General features: G+C 41.2%; 1 protein-coding gene across 2 annotated transcripts in view; it reads right to left on the bottom strand.

The window, feature by feature from the left end:
- Positions 1-13080, bottom strand: part of spock1 (SPARC (osteonectin), cwcv and kazal like domains proteoglycan 1) — a 132451-nt gene that overhangs the window by 72456 nt on the left and 46915 nt on the right. The window lies entirely within an intron of this gene.

Here is a 13080-nt window from a genome sequence, read left to right as displayed (position 1 = left end):
TGTTATGTGAACAGGTTGATGCTCAGAAGTGTCTGGAGGTTGTAAATGATTTTATAATCCTGCCTCAGCCTTCACTGTGAGTGCCATGAGCTCCATATTTGCATGGAAAATGGTTCATAGCACACTTTGGTTATGTAGTGTTCTTATGTAGTAAGAACTGTAGAACATGTTAATGCTTTTTCCTATAAAGACATTGTAGATTTTTACAACACTGTTTGTACCGTCATAACTAACTCTACAAGTTTACAACCACAATACAGTGTATTTTAAACCATTAATGAAATATTTATACACGGCCTAACACTGATTAATAAAGATAAACTGATTAAGGTTGCGCCAGGTATTGACTGAAGGCGTTCCTTTCAAAGTGAGTAATACAACCCCACTACCCCCCCCCTCCTCCTCACACACACACACACACACACACACACACACACACACACACACACACACACACACACACACACACACACACACACACACACACCACACACACACACACCACACACACACACACACACACACACACACACACACACACACACACACACACACACACACACACACACACACACACACACACACACACACACACACACACACACACACACACACACACACACACACACACACACACACACACACACACACACACACACACACACGCACAGTGGTTGTTCCTGCATCTAAAGTAGCGCCCACAGCGAGGCATATGTGTGTCAGCAGGAGGGAGCCTGTGTCACACTATGTGAGCGAGGCAGAGAGAGCCTGCTGGGTTTGTGAGCGGAATCACTACCTCCTTAATTATTGAATTAAAGAGAAGGGAAGGGGAGACGGAGGGAGGGGGGAGGTTAGTCATAGGAAACAGTAGCAGAAAATGGACAGTTGACCCACTCATCCAGTCCTCGTTCTATAAATGACAGCTGTCCGCATTAGAGCCGATACAAAAGTTATAAATGAAGAGACGCAACCTAGATAGCTTCTCCCTCAGGTCCTCACGTCACTAAGTCCTCACTTCATTTTTTATCTTATTCTATGTCCTTCTCCCCTGCTCTGACTCTATGATCAAATGATCCTTTATTGCTGTGGAAAGTATGATGTTACTGTGTGAGCAGTCATTTCTGCACAGTTCTAACTGAGCATTGCACCATTTAAACAAATGTGAAACCATTACAGTTGTATTCTATGCTTATACAGTACAGTGACAATGACTGCCCATGCTTTGAAAACTCCATCCTCCCTGTACGATATGTTCACTCTAGTATCAGTTGAAGAAAAAAGGATACTAGTTTGAATCTGCAGAGAAAACAACAACACATCTATTCATCTGTATACTGTAAGGTTTATACAGATGAGGTTACTGTAAGTAACAGCTCATTATTCAATGTAATGTACGCATATTTCAACATATGATCTGAATTAAAAAAGGCAAGAACATTAAATTGACTCTCATAAATGACAATTTTAATAAGTAAAATTAAATCAGGTAATATTCAACCTGCTAACAATAAGTTATGGTTATGGTTATATGAATCCAAGGTCGAGCATTTCTCACTTGAGCTCGATACTTTTTTTCATCTTAATGAATGATTTCTAAACACAGACACCATTAAATGAATGAAGCATAGACCAAAGGTTTTTTAATGAAATTATCAACTATAGGTATGGGTGTAATGTTCCGGTTTCCCCATATTTTTGGATGTTCTTTAAAATTATGAAACCTACTGAACCAATAAAGCAATATTTTACTGAGCTGAATTGTAAGAAGTCCATCTCAAATGCGGCTTTCACACCAGCGCTTTTCCCTTTCTAGCTCCGATTTCCCTTTTCTGCTCCCGCTCTGTTCACACCGCCCAGAGCTGCCGCCGCTGCGTCATGACGTCACCGTTTACATGCCTGCTTCATACAATCCAAACCGCGCGGAAATCCCTCACATCGACAACAACAACAATGGCTTGTATTGAAGCGCTGTTCGCTTTGGTTATCCTCTTACGAAACAAAATGGAAGATATCGGACGACTTTACTTGGAACTTTACAAACATCACATGCGAAATGCAAGACTTCTTTGTGGTCTTCAGCATCTACTTCAACGACGAATCTGCCCCTGCCCCCGCCTCGACGTAAGAGAGACGTAAGCGACCTCATTCACACCAACGCAACTCCGGTTCAAGCTCCGTGCTAGAGCTTTTCAGGTTCAGAACCGGTTCTTCGGTTTAGCTCCGGCTCTTTTCACACTGCCCAGAGTCTGACTGGTGCGTCATCGTTTGCGTCATGACGTAACCGTTTAAGCCAAACCGCAAGGAAACCCCTCACAGCTCACACCGACAATAACAACAATGGCCGATTGTGCTCCAGATTCCTCTGTACCTCTTCGGAAGACCAGATTCCCAGTAGGTAGCTGGTCTCTTCAGTGGACCACTGCTGCTTGTTAAGTTTCTCCATCGTTGTGTACAAACTGGATGAAACCCGGGCTTTTTGTTGTTGTTCAGGAGTTGATCCCCCTGCCCCCCGCCTCGACGTAAGCGTGACGTATACGGTGCATTTGCTCTGGCCGGACAATTTTTTGGTGCTTGAAACTAACCGGATTCCGGAGCTAAGAGGCTGCTCCGCTGCGGTGTGAACAGGAAAACCTGGTGCTTTTCAAGCTCCAGCTCCGAACCGGCCCTGAAACACCGTTGGTGTGAATGAGGTATTAGCTCCGAAGCTCTTGCCTCTAGACCGACAATTTTTTGGAGCTGGAAGTGAACCGGATTCCGGAGCTAAGAGGCGGCGCCTCTGCGGTGTGAACAGGAAACACCGGTACTTTTCAGGATCCAGCTCCGAGCCGGAGCTGAAAACGCGTCGGTGTGAAAGGGGCAAAAGTGGTGCCAGATAAACATTACAGTGTCTGCGGCTTCCAGGAAGGAAGTGCCAAACGTCTCAAAATGGTATCATCAAGTTACAAACACAATGGATTTACTTACCTCCGCTTCCTTTAAACGGTTGCAGAGGAGAGAGGCAGAGGAATAAAAAGGAGAGAGAAGAGAAAGAAAGAAAGGTCAGTGATAATGGCACAGTATGCTATATCTATCAGAGCTATTACAACCCGGCGTTACTCATTCTGAATACTGAACCCAACTCTGCAGATTCATTTAATAGGAATCTGATTCTGAAGGTGGACCAATACCAAAGAACACACACATTCGCGCTCACAGTCTTATGAGATAGCCTTATTTGATGTGGCATGTAATTTGAAACCCATCGAGGGCAAATTGTACAGGTATAGAGTTAAGGCATAGCATAGAGAAAAAGAGAGGGGGAGAATTAAAAAGGGGGAGGCAAGGGGATTGTGCATAAATAGAGGCAGCAGGAAAAGGGGTATGTGATTTTGGTGCATTTTTATTGTGCTATAATGTGGTGGAGAGGGTCAAAGGAAAATGTTCGTGACGTGTTGCCTTATCTAAACTATGGCTGGGTAATATATTAACATTATATTGGATATAAGACTCCTGTATTTTATTTGTCAAAAGATTGAAAGTGACGTATTTTCCTGGTTTGAAAGTCATTTTCTAATAGTTCTATTATTTCACTCCTTATTCAATACATTTACTTTACATATGGTTATTAATCAACATTCTCATTGTGTAAATTATTTGTTGAAGCATTAATTGTTAACACTACATTACCGTCACTACATAACCACAATATTGAGGCCTAATCTGAATGAGGGTCGACGATTGAAGGTCTTATGTATATTCTGTTATTACGAAGTGAAATCTCTATTTGGCGTCTGTTTTAGCATATTAGAACTAAACATGGCAAAGAAATGTATGTTTGTTCAAAAGAACATTGTATACATTTACAAATTCAACCGTGAACCTACAGAGAGATGTATGAGGGGAAAGCTATCAGTGGCAGAATCTCAGTGTTAGTATTATTAGTAGAGCCGGGACTCGATTAAAAAAATTAATCTAATTAATTAGAGGCTTTGTAATTAATTAATCGAAATTAATCGCATTTTTAATCAAATATACATATTTGACCTGAGAACAGTGAGAAGCAATTTTCACATGGATTTTACTCCAAGTGGTCTACAGTCCAAGTGCATGACATTAAGGATTTTGGGATCTGATGAAGGCAAATGCCTTCCCAGATGGAAAAAAGTAGAAAACATTACATTCAGTTATAACTGCCAACACAAACATTATTTACACTATTATGGCCGCTGTTAAAAATGTTTGTAATGTTAACTAGTTTGTAATGTTAACTACTGTAAGTTGGTCGAATGAATGCCTCCTCATCCGGAAGCTGACCGAGCAGCAGTCGGGAGGAGACGAGCGCATCCGCGAAGCACACGTCAGAGTTCCCGTTAGCCGGCACATCTAAATATCTTCGGTCAAAATAATTTCCCTTTAGAGCAATACCGCTTCAGTTGCGCCACTTATGTGACAGACAAGGATAGTCAACTCTAATGTCTAACACTTAATGTGGAGAAAGAGATGTCCTGTATGGGTTGATTGTGCGTTGATCTGTTGGTAATGCCTCGGGGTTCCGGTGGGCATGTAAACAAATGCATAATGCTGCGCTATACTTTGTGGCCTCATCCAGTTGCATAGCGACACTTATTGTGTAGTTGTCTTTTAATAAGCAGGTAGTCATATCATTAGCTAGAACTAGCTTGATCTGACCGATATGGACATAAACGCGAGTGAAGTCTAATCTGACGGGAGAGAGATCAGCTGCTGCTGACGAGTCGAGACTCGACACGCAGCTCTGCATAACCACATGCAGCGGTGAGCGGAACAAAACACACACTTCAGGTTAGAATATCACACGTAGCTATTTTAATTACCTCTCAAACTACCTAAACTAGTTATAGATATGTTTAGTTTTACTGTCGAGTCACTCATTACTGGATCCGCGAGCTGCATGATACTGGCATAATAGATTTCCCGATCGGGCAACCAGCAGGTGAGGCTTCATTGCCCGAGCTAAATACTAGATGGCCCCGGGCCATCGGGCAGTCCTTAATGTCGGGCCCTGCAGAGTGCAATCCAGTGAGCCAGGGAGTTGGTTATTTTCTCAGACGTGGACTTACTTATCCTGGCCCTGAAACCAGTCATCTGGTTGAGTGTGGGTTGGGTCAGGGTGTGGTTCCTTGCACTCGGAGTCGGGCTAGTCCACACTAGCTGCTACATGCTTTGCATTTAGGTGATACTTTAGGCTTGATGTGCTGCGGTGATATGCAAATTATTTTTTGCATAATTTGCACACAATTCCGTGCTCTTGTCGACGCTTCCATCCAACAAAATGTCCCATCCACGGGGCCGACCAAAGCGGTCTCATCAGCTTGTTTGTTCATGTTTGACTATTGTTCACCGTGGTTTGTTGTTGTTTGAAGTCCCATGCTGAAGTCATGAAGTTGGTGCTCCAGTATAATCGGTACGCCTGAAACTCATCCAGTGATAAACGTTCCGCTGTGCAAAAATAAGTGCGATTAAAATGTGTTAATTTTTTTAACGCGTTAATTTTTGTGTAATTAATTAATCTTAATTAACGCGTTAAAGTCCCGGCCCTAATTATTAGATCTCAGCACTGCATTTGATGCTGTTGACCACAACATATTGCTAGACCGACTAGAAAACTGGGTGGGAGTTTCGGCAACAGTTTTAAATGGGTTTTATTACTTAAACGACAGAAAAAACGTTGTCTCTATTGGCAACTACACATCAGCGTTGACAAATATGACATTTGGGGTTCCTCAAGGCTCCATCTTAGGACCTCTGCTTTTTAATATCTATATGCTACCACTGGCTCAAATAATGAAAAACAACAACCTAAGTTATCATAGCAATGCAGATGACACCCAAATGTATATAACAATTTCACCAGGACACTATTCACTGAGTAAGTGCATTGAGCACGTCAATGACTGGATGAGTAAAAACGTCCTCCAATTCAACAAAAAGAAAACTGAGATTATTGTTTTTGGAGCAAAGGAGGAACGAATAAAAGTAATCGCAGAGCTTCAGTCGGCAGACTTCAAAACAACAAATAAAGCAAGAAATCTAGGTGTAGTGATGGACTTTACATTACAAACATTATTAAGTCTGCATACTATCACCTTAAGAACATATCTAGGATTAAAAGATTAATGTCACAGCAAGATTTGGAAAAACTTGTCCATGCTTTTATCTTCAGTAGACTCGACTACTGTAATGGTGTCTTTACAGGTCTCACTAAATAATCCATTAGAAAGCTGCAGCTAATTCAGAACGCTGCTGCTCGAGTCCTCACTAACACTAAAAGAGTGGATCACATCAGTCCTGTTCTGAAGTCTTTACACTGGCTTCTAGTCTGTCTAATAATTGATTTGAAAGTACTGCTGCTCGTTTTTAAATCACTGAATGGTTAAGGACCAAATTATATTAACGATCTCCTGCATAACTATAAACCATCCAGATCTCTCAGGTCTTCAGGGATTGGTCAGCTTTCTGTCCCCAGAGTCAGAACTAAACATGGAGAAGCAGCGTTTAGCTATTATGCCACCACGACTATCTGGAACAAACTCCCTGAATCCTGCAGGTCCGCTGCAACTCTTACTACTTTCAAATCCAGACTGAAAACTCATATTTTTGCTGCTGCTTTTGATTAATCTGTTCATATTCACACTGCAGTATGGCATTTATTCATGAATTCTATACCTGTTGTGTTTTATTATCTTTGTTTTTTAATGCCTTATTTTGTAAAGCACTTTGAATTGCCGTGTGCTGAAAGGTGCAATATAAATAAACTTGCCTTGCCTATGCATTCTTTCTCCCCTCATTAACAATACACCTTCATTTGTTCATCCTAACTCAGGAGGCTGTTTCCTGCGTAAGTGCCCGCTCTAATGATTGTAACAACTTCTGACTCATGCAATTTGGTGTGTTGGACTTCACGATTCACAAATTGAATTCATTAATGAATATTGGTTTCAATATAAGGGACTTTGCATAATAAAAGCAGACACACAGATGGTCACTTAAAACAGATGAATCCCTATATACTATGGCTCAAGTTAATGGCAAAAATGAAGTTTATTTCATTATAATTCGAATGTAGAAGAAAGTTGACAGGTAAAAGGTTGGATTTCAGCCCATCTGAGGTCCTCTTTAGAATCCAGTGACAGTAAAAGTGTCTGTGTGTCTACATCCGAACCAGATCCCGTGAACAAAATAAACCTGTTGTCTTATATATGCGACGTGTTGTTTTTTTCTGCTGTGTTCAGTTTGACCTGCAGCTACAAACACATTGTGTGTAAAGAGAAAGTGTTTCATCTGTTATCATCAGATAACAGATTGTACGGCGTCCAGCAGAGGACTGCAGCCGAGGTGCCGCTGCCTGTGCTGTGCTCTCTTTTACTAGCTGGTGTTACTTAAGGTTCACAGCAGTTGCTCCTCTTATTATTCAATATAAGTCACAGGAATGACCTTTCCGAGCCCAAGATCCACATTAATATTTTAGTGTGCTCATCTCAAAAGCATTAACTGTCTGTTTAGCTGACTGCGAAACTGCCCCAATGTCAATCAAACCCTTTAAAGTGATTAGATGGAGATAAAAATGTGTCGTTATTATCACACGGTCTCTGTTGGAGGTGGTGCTGGAGCACTATCAGCTAGAGTTTCCCAGAGAGGGAAGTCTTTCAACCGTGTCCATTTAGATCTGCAAACACTCTGCAGGAGCCTGTTGGCACTGGCACGCAACAATTTGAACCATTTAATTAAGGTAGCTTTTTTTATTTTCAGTTCAATTAAAATCTGTTTAAAATATAACACAACAGCTGTCAGTGGAAATGGGATTGCTTTTTTTATAAAACTGTACATGATGCAGTTTATTTAACAGTTTCATTATGGCAAATTGAACGCATGTCTGTGTTCAAACACCTTAATTTTGCAGTGAGTACTTCCATCATACGTTGCTGTTTAGTTTTCAGACCGGCTGCTCTGTTCAGACAGTCTTACCCAAGCATGAGGGGTCAGACTTAGTAGGATGCAGTAGGAAAAACTCGAAATCTGCACATGGAGTAAACTTAGCGATATGGTTATTTTAACCTGGATTTAGTTTTTGTATGCCACAGTTATTTCTAGTTTGCATATCAAGTTTTTCAGGCACTTGAATGCATGGACTGAAACCATAGACTGAAAATGAGCCGGTACATATATAGCCAAAAACAGACAATTACACACCTTGAATATATATGTCAAGACAAGGAGATTGATAGCCGATTCCACCATTTTCAATAAATGAAGTTCCAAATATAATCAGATCCATGACAAGACTCAAAAAGAGATAATAGCAGGCAACTACCCATTTATTAAACTGCAGCAAGAGGCTTTGTCAAAAGTGGGTGGTTAAAGCTGGATGAACAATAACCAGTCTTTTCCTTTTACTTTAAGGGCTGTTAAAAAGTCAACGTCACATTGGCTCTTCCGCAGGTCCCTCTCCTTTAAAGTGAAGGATCTCATCATATAGCGGATCCCTGAGGACGTTAAAGACAGTTAAAGGGTAGAGAAGGAGCTAAATTGATTCACAGAGGACACAGAGTGGAAATTACTTCTTGGCAATTTGCTTCTCTCAGCAGATGTAACCTTCACTAAATGTGTGTGTGTGTGTGTGTGTGTGTGTGTGTGTGTGTGTGTGTGTGTGTGTGTGTGTGTGTGTGTGTGTGTGTGTGTGTATGCTCCTATATTTGGGAGTTTGCACAACTACTTGCATTAATATTAAAAAGGAAAAGCCAAGCCTGGAGTGCTGACTGAATGTGTCATAATCAGGGGATGAGGATGCAAATCTGGCCCCTCGGTGGAATCTAAACAGCCGTTAAAATGTATTGTGTACTTTATGCATTTATTTCATGGATCTAGAACTTTGTAAAGATCCCTCCCTCATCTATTCCCTCATAGTCTCTAATTCATTTCTTCTTCTACTCCTCCTCCTCTTCCTCTTCCTCTCGTCTCTTCCTCTCCACCAAGTCTCTGCTCCCCTCCTCAGGCTACGTCCTACTTTTAGACATTCACTGGTCTGAGATCTGATCAGCGTTATGTGACGATGATTTATGAGCTTAGCGAGCAGATAGCAGAACAGAGCAGGGAGTGGATTTTAAGACACACTTCATCAGATTACGTTACTCTTGGGTCTCTGCAGAAGTGAGGCAGGCTGAGTGCATGCATCTTTTATCAACAACAACAACAACAACAACAACAACAACAACAACACAGAAGTTAAAGGTCACCTATTATGCAAAATCCACTTTGCGTTGTCTTTTATACATCAACATGTGTCCCCTCTGTGTAAAGAGATTCTGAAAGTTTCAGTAAAAAAAATGCACTCACTTTTTGTCCTGATCCATTTATATGAAAACCTCTCTGAAAATGAGCTGATCAGATTTTGGCCACTTCATGATGTCATAACAATGTTTTGGCTCGTGTAACCATTAGCCACTCACCAATCAAAGTAACACCCCCCCCCCCCCTATCACCTGAATCTCCTCCTAGAGCACCATTGTGTTCTTTTTAACCAAATATCTCTCAGAGGGGCGTGGGGAGGGGCTCCTTATTTTCATCTAAAGTAACAGACAGAGAATCAGCACTTTTGAAACAGGACTGAAACAGAGGGGATTGTGGGATGTAGCAATTATCTGTTTGGTGTTTGGAGACATACACTTCAGAGACATGTTTGTATATATCAGAGACCTATAATATATTTATGAAAAACAGTATAATAGGGGAACTTTAAAACATTCTCCTTTTTGCACACAACACACACGACCAGAGGAGGAAAGAGTGCATTTCATGAGCTTGTCCTCACAAGTAGTAAAATAATGTGAAGTCTTCCTCGCTGGTTATGTTCATGAAATAAATCATCCATATTTAAAACAACCTTGACTAATTGACTGAAACCAAGAAAACTTTCTCGGAATATAGAACATAACAAAAGATTGTGTGATTTATTGACTTGTGGGTCATGTAAGTTAGCCTCACTGGCTTAATGAAATGAATTAGTCTGTCAGAGTCAAACTGAACACATTTACACCAGAGAGATGTTTGGTTAATCAAGGTCAGCAGACGTCCCTCCAGATAGCTGGTATTAATTGCTATCTTGTGATTATAAATCAACAAACTCGCAATCCATCATTTGTTGTATTGTATCCAGAATCTCAAACGGGCCTTTTGGTTCTTAGAGGTTCCTTATCGACCCACTGCAGCATCCTGCTCCGAAATTAAATGTGAGGATTTATTGCAGATGCATGAAGGTGAAATTACTTTCATAGAGCAGAGAAATTAAGTTTTAGCAGCTGTTAACACCACAGTGTCATTTTAGTGGTTTGTAGATGACAAAACAATCTAAGCTTTTATGTCTTGGGGTTTATATTTAAGGAATATATATTAAATAGATAATGTAACGTATTTTACAGGATCTCCTGGACATATTTCTTGGCAGAATTGAAAAGAAGTGTAATGTAGCCGAGTTTGAAGTAGACATGGAGGATGTACGGAGCAGAAGAGTAAAACATATATTAAAGCAAAGAGACGAGACGCATGGATAAAATATTAAGAGGGAAGAGAAAAGAAGAGGGGGGGGGGGGTAAAGGTATACAAATGAGAGACTGAGATCTAAGGGAGAGGAGAAAAATATCTTTATGAAACATAAAATGGATGCGAGGAGGACATGTCAGGTAACAACCTGCTGGGCTGCTCCACCAGAGTGTATCCTGTATTCCAGACACAAGATTGACAGGCAGCATCTCATTCACAAAAACAGACTGCTAACACTGAATATCACATGTGGAGCTGATAGAGATGAAGCGCCAACACACACACACACCAACACACACACACACACACACACACACACACACACACACACACACACACACACACACACACACACACACACACACACACACACACACACACACACACACACACACACACACACACACACACACACACACACACACACACACACACACACACACACACACAAGCATGCACATTTGCAATTAGGAAGGAAAAGATTGTTTGTGATAGCCTTCTCTTTCTATGCTTCCTGCTGGGCATGCAATGATTTGCAAAATATCACTACTTTAGAAGCACTGCCTTCTTTGAATCCCTTTAAAGGTCTTTGACAAACTGCCCCGAAGGAAACACGGTGCTGTTTTACATAAACCTCGACTCAGGTGGAATGTGTTTTATGGCTGCCTGAACGCCTCTCCTCTTGAAGTCTTCTAGTTCCCCCGTGTTGCTTTTATGTACTGTGTGTGTCCTAAGCAAAGTTCCCGTTAGCCGGTAATTACCGGACTACGACCGGTAAAATATGCTGAAGACCGGCAAATCTAAATCTCTCCGGTCAAAGTGTCCGTTCAAAATAATTTTCGTTTAGCGCAATACCACATCAGTTGCGCAACTTGCGCCATTAATGTGACAGACAAGAATAGTCAATTATAATGTCTAACACTAGGGACGTGCACAGGTACGGGCTAATGTTGCCCGGGCAATGGCCCTTTTGAACTTTTTGGCTGGCCTGCCCCTCTGGAGAGAGCGATTGTCATTTTTTTCTGTTGTGGCCGAAGAAACATGATAAGCCCACAATTAGTTTTGTAGAGTCATCTGCCCCCAGTCACGTGACTTTGTTTACAATCTGACAGCTGAAAAGCAAAGGAAAGTCCTCAGAGTCCGGTCCAGCCTCATATGGCTATGGTGATCATACCAAATGCCTGCCTGGCTTTGGTGTCAAATCCCTGGGTCAAACTGTCCCCGGAAATGTCCCCGTTTTTAAATATGCTTAAATTCATTTTGAGTTCTCTCATAGCAGTTAGAGTATAGGGGACAAACCAGGGGACTTTACTTCCTCTTGACACCGTTGGTTATTTACAAAAAAAACACCTAAATATACTTGTTATTGTGCTTCTGTCTTTCTGTGTCTTCTCATCTGCTCCGCAAACTCCCTCACCCTCTCTCTCTTTTCTTGATCGCCCTCTCTCACATAGGCCTTCGGGAGAACACTTCACTGCCCCGCTTCATTGTAGGATTTCTGCCACGTCTCTACCACTTTAGTTTGACCATCTCTGTTATTAAGTTATGGAATACTAAATAAATAAGTAATTTGATACCTTACCGTTACTGCGCTCATAAAGAATGATAAGAATAAGAATAATGCATATTGAACTGGTTTAATCAATTAGTGAGTTTATTTAAGGCACAGCAGTTACAACGGTCAAACTACATTAAAACAGAATTTTCCGCATTTTGTCTTTAATAGTTACTAACATTAGATATGTTAATGAGGTATGGACCGCAAAACGAAAAATGTCCCTGGTTTTCATTTTTTATAAACATTTATTACGTTTTCGGCGGGGTGGGGGGGGGGCTTTTTCTAGTTTAGAGCAATAGCCCCTCCAAATGTCTGTGCACGTCCCTGTCTAACACGTAATGTGGAGAAAGAGATGTCCTGTATGGGTTGATTGTGCGTTGATCTGTTGGTAATGCCTCGGGGTTCCGGTGGGCATGTAAACAAAATGCATAATGCTGCGCTATACTTTGCGGCCTCACCCGGTTGCATAGCGACGCTTATTGTTTAGGTGTCTTTTAATAAGCAGATAGTCCTATCATTAGCTAGAACTAGCTGGATCTGACGATCTGACCGATATGGACATAAACGCGAGTGAAGTCTAATCTGACGGGAGAGAGAGATCAGCTGCTGCTGACGAGTCGACACGCAGCTCTGCATGATCACATGCAGCGGTGAGCGGAACAAAACACACACCAGGTTAGAATATCACACGTAGCTATTTTAATGACCTCTCAAACTACCTAAACTAGTTATAGATATGTTTAGTTTTACTGTCGGGTCACTCATTACTGGATCCGCGAGCTGCATGATACTGACGGGCTGTCAGACAGGGAGAGAGCGCTACGTTTATTATTCCCGTGTTATTGTAAATTACTGTAAACTTTTGAATAATGTAGTTAATCTACTATAATTAGTTTGTTTAATATCGAATCATATCAATTTGTTTTAAAGCACAATAAATAACAAAGACCTTTGACCGGCACTTTTCT

Source organism: Pseudochaenichthys georgianus, chromosome 10 (genome assembly GCF_902827115.2).
Source record: "Pseudochaenichthys georgianus chromosome 10, fPseGeo1.2, whole genome shotgun sequence".
Taxonomy (NCBI): Eukaryota; Metazoa; Chordata; class Actinopteri; order Perciformes; family Channichthyidae; genus Pseudochaenichthys; species Pseudochaenichthys georgianus.
This window is presented reverse-complemented; position numbering and strand designations above follow the sequence as displayed.